The sequence below is a fragment of the Oratosquilla oratoria genome, chromosome 14, assembly GCF_046742065.1.
Source record: "Oratosquilla oratoria isolate Oo_2021 chromosome 14, ASM4674206v1, whole genome shotgun sequence".
Taxonomy (NCBI): Eukaryota; Metazoa; Arthropoda; class Malacostraca; order Stomatopoda; family Squillidae; genus Oratosquilla; species Oratosquilla oratoria.
In genome coordinates, this window is record NC_134790.1 from 26,102,753 (window position 1) to 26,112,139 (window position 9,387).

The window sequence follows — 9,387 nt, forward strand, 5'->3', positions numbered from 1 at the left end:
TTGGTAACAGTACATACAGATGCAAGCGTTCGGCCCAGAATATGTCTGTTTGTCTCTGAGATGAGCGGCAGTGAGGACAAAGGACACAAGTGGAGGACCTTCTGTCGAAGAATGTTGACTTGACTGATACACAATGGAGGTCGCCCAGAAGCTCATTAATTCTTTTTCTTGAGACTCAGAAGGTCTCTGGGGATAAGGAGGAGGGAATGCCCTTAGCTGAATGGAAGTGCCTGGCCAGAAACTACAAAGATTTTGAGGTAATTGAGCAGGGTGAAAGTGATAGAACGATGAATATATTTAATTATAGTCTTTGAATTCATGTATATATGTATATATATGTATATAATATATATATATATATATATATATGTGTGTGTGTGTGTGTGTGTTTATATATGTGTACATTATATTATATATATATATATATGTAATATTTGGTTGAAGAATACAGCTGTTTCTGCATTATCTTCTTACTAAGATTTTCTATTCTTAAGATTGCAGACTTCTGCGTAGAATTCAACACTGAGATTCTTGTGCCAAAAAGTATAGTGAAACACATCGGATGGTTCTTTTTCTATAATCACGACGTTTCGCACACATTCTTCATTATCAAGTGTTAGATGCATTACAAATCAATGACATATACGACTATATACATACATAAATAATAGAGAGAGGTCGCATAGCATCTCACGAATTGGATCTCGACGATAGAATTATGTTGAACTCTTGTTCGTAAATTCAGACTCGGAGTTTGCTCTTTGATTAAAAGTGCTTCCAGTATTTGTAGACGCTTCTGTTCTGTAACTGTTAGACCCTACATTAGAAGGACCCTCACTCACTCTAGCAACTGGCACGACGCTCGTTTAAAAATCGGAACAGTCACGCAAGTACTCGTTAACAACGGATACTCTAACAAGGATATTAACAGGGTGATAAGTATAGAATTAGACAAATGATACCACCACATGACAGAAATCCCAATCCAGGAAGGCTAAAAGATAAAAATCTATTACAAGGGCCAAATGCGTTCCGACTACGATAAAGACGAAAAGGTTATGAAGCAAATAACAAAAGGTCAGGTCAAGCCTACCAGACCTCAAGATAAAATCGACCTCGTCATTTATTACAAAAACGGAACAACCTCCACTCTCATCACGAACAAGCCAATGAAACACACAGCTGACTTACAAAAAAGCCATCTTGTGTATAAATATACTTGTAAAATAGGGAATTGTGCATCCCTCTCCATTTCATACATAGGATGCACGATCACTGGACTTAGCAGACGCATCCCACTCCACCTACAGAAGGGTGCAATTAAATTCCATCCCACCACTTGCCACAACACTCACTTGACAAGAAAAATGATGGAAGATAACACCGAAATAATAGGCCAAGTTCCAGAACAGAAACGTCCACAAATACAGGAAGCATATATACATACATACATATATATATATATATATATATATATATATATATATATATATATATATATATATATATATATATAATATTGGCCGCACCCCTAGCCCTCTTTCAAGGTTCGTGATTGGCGAGAGATAGATGGAGAACGTCTGTGGTTACTTCTTGATTCTATTCATTCCAGCCACAGACCAATTACATGTCTCAGAATGGTTGAGGTTGTGGGTTGAAGTGTTGTGGTTGGTGGAGGTGTAGCTTGCATACCTGAGTACTTTAGAAGAAATAATTGGGAATTTCTTTAAAAGAAAAATGGATGTGTGGAAGGTTAGTACTGGTTGATTGCTTGATGTGGATGAACTGACCTAGATTGGAGGAATAGCCCATTTAACACAACCCGGGCTAAAACGCCAACACATGTTTTAAGCCTTAGAATTTAGGCTACCTTTGCTGCCCGCGTACCTGTGTTTATATTTTTTCTTTTTTTAGAGAGAGACAGAGTTTTTTTGAGTCTTTGATGAAACACTACGTTTCGTTGCACACAGGAAATGCCTCTCTAAAAGAGAGACGTTGGGTGTATGAACAAAAAAATGAAAAGAGAAAAAAGAAAAATGTAATGACTGGTCTCATGGAAAAGAGGACAGATGGAATATAAGACTATGATATATGTTTACCCATATGTACAAATGCATACACGCACACACAGAAACACACTCTTGCACACATATACACACACGCATGTATGCACACACACACACACACACACACACACACACACACACACACATGCACACACACACACACACACACACACACACACACACACACACACACACACACACACACACACACACACATATATATATATACACACACATATGCCCTTTTTCAGTTTTTTATTTCAGTGTTTCTAGGTTTAAGCTTTCTTTGATTTATTCCACTGGGAATAGAAGATCTTCATTATTTTTGTTCCCTGTAGCTCAGTGATTGTATTCTAATACATTTTTTCTACACCTTTCCAAGAAGAGCAAAAAAATGGTGAAATAGAGTTTGAATAAAAAATGGAATAAGATGAAATAATGTGAAAAGTTTTTATCTATACTCATTTCCAAGAAGAGCAAAAAGGCAAAATGAAATGAAATATAGATAAAATAAAGTCTGTTAATTTCCCTTACCAGGGAGGTAGCCAAATAAAAAGTCATAGAATATCTATCTATATACTAAAGTGAATAAAATTATAAAACGAAAATTCAGTCTCTTTAGAAGGTCCCTCCGAAGAGGAAAAGAAACAAAAGCAGATTGGAAATAAAATAAAATAAAATAAAATAAAATAAAAATAAAATAAAAATCACATCAAATCAAATTCGAAAACACAATGTCCTGAAAAGTTCTTCCCGATTATCTTTATTAATTATTTAGTTATGACTTTATATACTTAGTACTTTATTTATATTCTGTTTTCCGCCTCTGTGGCAATGTTTATTTATATGTTTTTATTGTGTTTACTTATGTTTTTTTCAAACTTACGCAGTAATAGGCTTTAAGTCCTAAGAACAAATACAACAACAACAGAATCAGCATCAGCATCATCATCATCATCATCATCATCATCATCATCATCATCATCATCATCAACATCAACATCAACAACATCAACATCATCATCAACAACAACAACAACAACAACAACAACAACAACAACAACAACAACAACAACAACAACAACAACAACAACAACAACAACAACAACAACAACAACAACAACAACAGAAATAACATAAATTCATCAATGACACCGACATCATCATCAATAACTCAACCTCCTCCATCACCACAAACACCAAGAAGAACAACAACAGAACAGCAGTAGTGCTTGCTCGGGATAAACCCGCGGCTTTGGAACTCTGGTATAATTAAACTTTTTAAGAGTTCTGTATGTATGTATGTGTGTGTGTGGGAGGCCACGAACAACAACTACTCAGATTGGCAGTGTTTGATTCGAACGCTCCCAATCAGGCTAAGAGCGTTCCCGTGATAATTGCAGTAGGGGAACCTCTCCCCCCCTTCCCCTTTCCCCCTCTTTCCCTCCCACTCTCTCCCTTCCCGGCTCCCCCTTTCCCCCTTTCTCTCCTCCTCCCATCCTCTCCCCGCTCTCCTCCCCATCTCCTCCCCCTCCTCTTCCCATGTCCCCCTCTCCCCACTGTCCCCTTTCTCCCCCGTCATCCTTTCCCCTTCCCCACTCCCTCCCCCTCTACCCCACCCCTCTTTACTCATCTCCCTCCCACCTTTATTCATCTCCCCTCTTCCCTTCTGCCCCTCCCCCTCTCCCTCCCCCTCTCTCACCCCCCTCTCTCACTCCCCCTCTCTCTCCCTCCCCCTCTCTCCCTCCCCCTTTCTCTCTTCCTCACGTTGTAAAAATATTCCACCTGTTCAAAATAATCTTCTTATTTTTTGACCCAAATAGAACGGAAGAAGATTTTTTTTCTTCCGAATATAATTTGAACCGAATATGTAAAACACACTCTGCTAAAGGTTAAATAATCATTAAAGAAGAAAATAAAATGTGGTCACTGATCTGAAAAAAAAACAGACCTCATTTTCCATATACGTATATAAAGTATTTTTTTATATAAGAAATTACGTAAAGTAAAGCATATTTATATATATATATATATTTCTTATTTTTTATTCTAATCTTATTTTGTTTCATTTCATTTTATATTATTTTTTTCCAGTGGGAATGAGGTTCGCACTTTTTCAAACTGATGTCGGATAGCTTCATTCAGATGTTTGTTAATATCCAATCTATACTATCATGGTTGAAAGTTAAGCCATGGCCTAGTTATTATAGGGATTTTAGTGACACCCCTACGGACCAGAGATACGCAGCCTTCTTTTGTGGCTGGAGACTAATTTCCACTCTATAAAGGATGCTGACCACTTTTAACTTTTACTGTCACATCTCATTTATACTGCCCTCCTTATATCTTTCCTTTAATACCTCTATAACTCCACCTTTTAGGTGCGATAGTGTCCCCGATGATAGAATAGTCGGTTATCGTGTAAGATTTTTGCAAATATAAAGAACAATCGCCCATGACCTTCATTGCCCACCTGTCTTCGGTTTCCAGTCCTGATGGATGGATTTATGGATCCTGCCTCACACCCAATGCACCCATCCACAGTTCTACTCTCCCATCCCTCTACTCACCTAACTCGTTCGCGATGATCTAATTGGGCCTCGTTAACTCCGTCACTTCCGGCTAACCTGGTTAAGAGTTCCCGGAACTCACCTTCACCTCCGCTTCAGTCTCTTTCAGTCCCTTTCAGCTCCTGAAGTCCAGAAAGTCGATCATGTCACCCTCGATGCTCTCTCTCAACAGTGACCTTCCTTGGTGGATTTACTGGTGATGTCGTTAAGTGATTTTATTCAGGTGACAAACCCTCACACTGAAAAGGGTGAGGTCTTTAAATGCCGTTGTTATTATTATGAATAAGATATTCATGCCACAGTGCAGAGATGGGCATATACTGTCAGTTATGCAATGTAGTACAGTGATATACCAGTGCTCAGTGACGTCTGACCCGTTTATGTATTAACGGCAATGTTTTTTACTCCAAAGATTCATATTTTAGACAAAGATCTGGATGCAACATAGGTTCCAATTTTTCTTCAGTGCTCGCAAATTTGCGCATGGAATATTTTGAATTTGTATTATTACCTGACATTAAGCCAGCTGACATGTTTTGGTATATATATGTTGATGATATTTCTACTGTTTGGGATGAAACATACGTTTTTTGATTACTTTTTTTTTTTTGTCAAATGATCTAGCACACAGTATTGATTTCAAGGTGGAATGAGGAGGAAAAATCCTATTTCTGGACATATTTGTAATCATTAGATGTCCGGACCAATTGTCCTTTCCTGTATACAGGAACCTACCCACACTGGCAGCTATTTACATTTCTTTAGTCATCATCCGGATAAGATCAAATGCAATGTAGCATCGGGTCTATACTTAAAAGTCCTTAGGATATGTGGCCCACAATGGACACTGAGTTAGAACTTGTGCGCTCACAACTATCAAAATTAAGATATCCGGATTTTTTATTTATTTATTTATTATTTATTTATTCATTTATTTATTTTTGTCCAAAGCTCTGAGGAAGGTAAAAAAAAAATTGTGTAGCCTGATTCCGATAATAAGTTAAATAGGAGTAACAAAACATTATATTACCATATAAGGAGTTCATCAAAGCCGTTTTCAAATTATTACGCAATAACCACATTAAAATGATATTTAACTACCTCAACAGTATATTCAGAAAAGTAGTGAATGTACACCGTGGAACCAATGTGGATAACAGCCCCGGGGTATATAAATTACCTTGTAAAGTCTACGATGATGTGTACTGGGGTAAACAGGAAGAGACCTAACCATAAGAATAAGAATAAAACAAAACAAAACTATCAAATATGCTCAAAAGAATTCCGCGGTGTTCCTTCATACCAGCAAGGAGGAACATCTCATGGTCTGGGAAAATACTGCCATCATTTACAAATCCCACTGCATTTTCCGGTCAAAAATCATTGAATCCTCCCTCACTAAACACGACCCGAATTTCAATACCTCCAAAGGTCATTGGTCCCCAGACTGACAGCATCGCTTGGATGGCAGCCAATAATTCAATTTCAGAGGCGACCGGACCAGACCTCACCAACTGCCAGCCCTTGACCCGAACTCGTCAAGGGCATGTGGCACGAGTCCCCCTCTCATCCGTCTCTTAACTGTACGCCTTACGGCTATATTTATTAGTGTACACTACACTTTGTATCTGCTGATGAGGACCACAGATAGTGGTTGAAATATACGGATCTTCTGTATCGCTGATCTTGTTTCTCCGATAGTGGAGTAAGAGTCTTATGGATATACATATACATACAATCATGCATACATACATATATATATATATATATATATATATATATATATATATATATAGATATGTCATATACATATACATACACACACACACACACACACACACACACACACACATATATTTATATATATATATATATATATATATATGTATATGTATATATGTATATATACATTATATATATATATATATATATATACATGTGTGTTTGTGTGTGTGCATGTATATATATACATATATATATATATATATATATATATATGTAGATATATATATGTCATATACATATATTTGTGTGTGTATGTACACACACACACACACACACACACACACACACACACACACACACACACACATATACATATATATATATATATATATATATATATATATATATATATATATATATAAATATATATATATATATCCATACTGCCCTTCCACTCTCGTTTCTTGTCTCCCGACGCCGGGAATGTAGTCCAGTCGGCCTTCGTGGGTTTATTTGTTTATTTAGTCTTCATTTTATTTACTTGGTTGTTCAATCATTTATCTATTCGTCTATTTATTCATTTATTTTCCTTTTCTTTTTACTACTAACTTTGGTCTTACATGGTGATAGCATTTATATGGCAGTGGTGTATGCATGGGAGATGGTATATTAACCTGGTTTTGGAGTTACTGTAATAAGGCGAAGGGGGGAGGGGCGATGGGAGAGAGAAAGGTGGGAGAGGGGAAGAGAAAAAGAGGGGAGGGAGAGAGGTGGGATGGGGGGAACTTGGGGGGGGGGGATTGTGTGGGGAGGGGATTGGGGAAGATGAAGTGGACCTAATAATCTGCACCATTGTCTTTCTACGCGGGTTCACCTCCCGACCATCGAATTGAAGCTCAGGAGGAGGAGGAAGGAGAAGGAGAAGAAGAAGAAGAAGAAGAAGAAGAAGAAGAAGAAGAAGAGGAGGAGGAGGGGAGGGGGAGGAGGAAGAGGAAAAGGATACGGAGGATGAGGAGGAGAAGGAGGGATTGAAGAAAGAGGAAAAGGAGAAGTAGGAGGGAGAGAAGAAAGAGGGAGAGGAGGAGGAGGAAGAGGAAAAGGATACGGAGGAGGAGGAAGAGAAGGAGGGAGAGAAGAAAGAGGAAGAGGAGAAGTAGGAGGGAGAGAAGAAAGAGGAAGAGGAGAAGTAGGAGGGAGAGAAGAAAGAGGAAGAGGAGGAGGAGAAGCAGGGAGAGAAGGAAGAGAAGGAGGAGGAGGAGGAGAATGAAGGAGAGAAGGAAGAGGAGGAGGAGAATGAGGGAGAGAAGGAAGAGGAGGTGGAAGAAGAGATAGAGGAAAAGGAAAATAAAGAAGAGGAGAAAGAGGAGGAGGAAATTGATGAATATTTGATTTAACAAGACCATAAAGGATACAGATAGAAAATACTCCTCCTTGGTGGGGATGGATATTGAGAAGCTGGTCAATAGAGGAGGAGGAGGAGGAGGGAGGAAGGGGGAGGAGAGTGGTGGCGGGTACTGCAAGCCTTGCACAGTAGCATTTATTCTACTTCATCCATAAACGGAATTTCGTCATTGATGATAAGGTTATTTGGTGTTACTTGCAATTTCATTAGAGTTGGTCAGAAGGAAGAAGAGTAAGAATGATGGTGGAAACCCCTAGGAAAGGAAAAGGAGGTCTTGGGTAGAGGAGGAAGAGGAAGGAGGAGAAGAAGGAAATAAAAAGAGAAGGAAGAGAGGAATTAAGTATTTAGGGAGGCTCACTGGCCGATTTGTTTAGGGCGTTGCTACTTGCAACGGTGGTCGAGGTGATGGTGGTTCGAACCCTGCCACTGGGGAGTTGAACCAGGGTCATAGTTGATTAAATTCCACATTACAAAGTCCTCTATAAGGGGCACCGTCCTAGCCTCCTGATAGAGAGGAGTTTCGCGATGTTAAAGCGAATCATTATTTGGGAAAGGGGACAACGGAGGAAGAAGATAATAAGAATAAGAAAAGAAGTTGTTATGGGAAGTAAAAGGGGGTGTACACTGTGTATGGGAGAATTTGTAAGAAAAGGAGGAGAAAGAGGAGGAGAAGGAGAAAGAGGAAGAGGAGGAGTTGGTGGGGGTGTTGGAGATAAAGGTGGTGGTGGTTGTGAGGTTGTGATGGTGGTGGGGGTTGTGGTGGTGTTGGTGGTGATGGTGGTAGTGACTATGGTGGTGGTTGTAGTTGTGGTGATGGTAGTGATTGTGGTGGTGGTGATGGTGTTGATTGTAGTTGTGGTAATGGTAGTGATTGTGGTTGTGGTGTTGATGGTAGTGATTATGACGGTGGTGACGGTCTTAATTGTAGTTGTGGTAATGGTAGTAGTTGTGGTTGTGGTGTTGATGGTAGTGGTTGTGGTGGTGGTGACGGTGTTGATTGTAGTTGTGGTAATGGTAGTGATTGTGGTGGTGGTGATGGTGTTGATTGTAGTTGTGGTAATGATAGTGATTGTGGTTGTGGTGTTGATGGTAGTGGTGATGGTGGTGACGGTCTTAATTGTAGTTGTGGTAATGGTAGTGATTGTGGTTGTGGTGTTGATGGTATTGGTTGTGGTGGTGGTGACGGTGTTGATTGTAGTTGTGGTAATGGTAGTGATTGTAGTTGTGGTGATGGTAGTGGTTGCGGTGGTGATGGGAGAGGTTGAAGGTAACACAAGTTATCTTTACGTTATAGTGGTGTAGAAAGAAAAGAACAAGAAGAAGAAGAAGAAAGGAAAGAAGGAAAGTAAGAGAGGGGGGAAAGGTAATGTAATGCAAATATGCAAGCATGAACTGAGGTAGTCATGTTTTGTCACCTCCGTGGATATCATCAGGCCCACACAACATTGGACATTAGCTCGAGTATGTCTTGAAAAAAGCCTAAAAGAGAATGGGCATGAAGAAGAGAGGAAGAAGTCTAGAGGCGATAATTACGTGGAGGAAAAGAAATAATGAGAAGAAGAAGAAGAGGAAGAGGAGGACGAAGAGGAAGAACAAGAGGAGGAAGAAGTATACAAGCTATAAT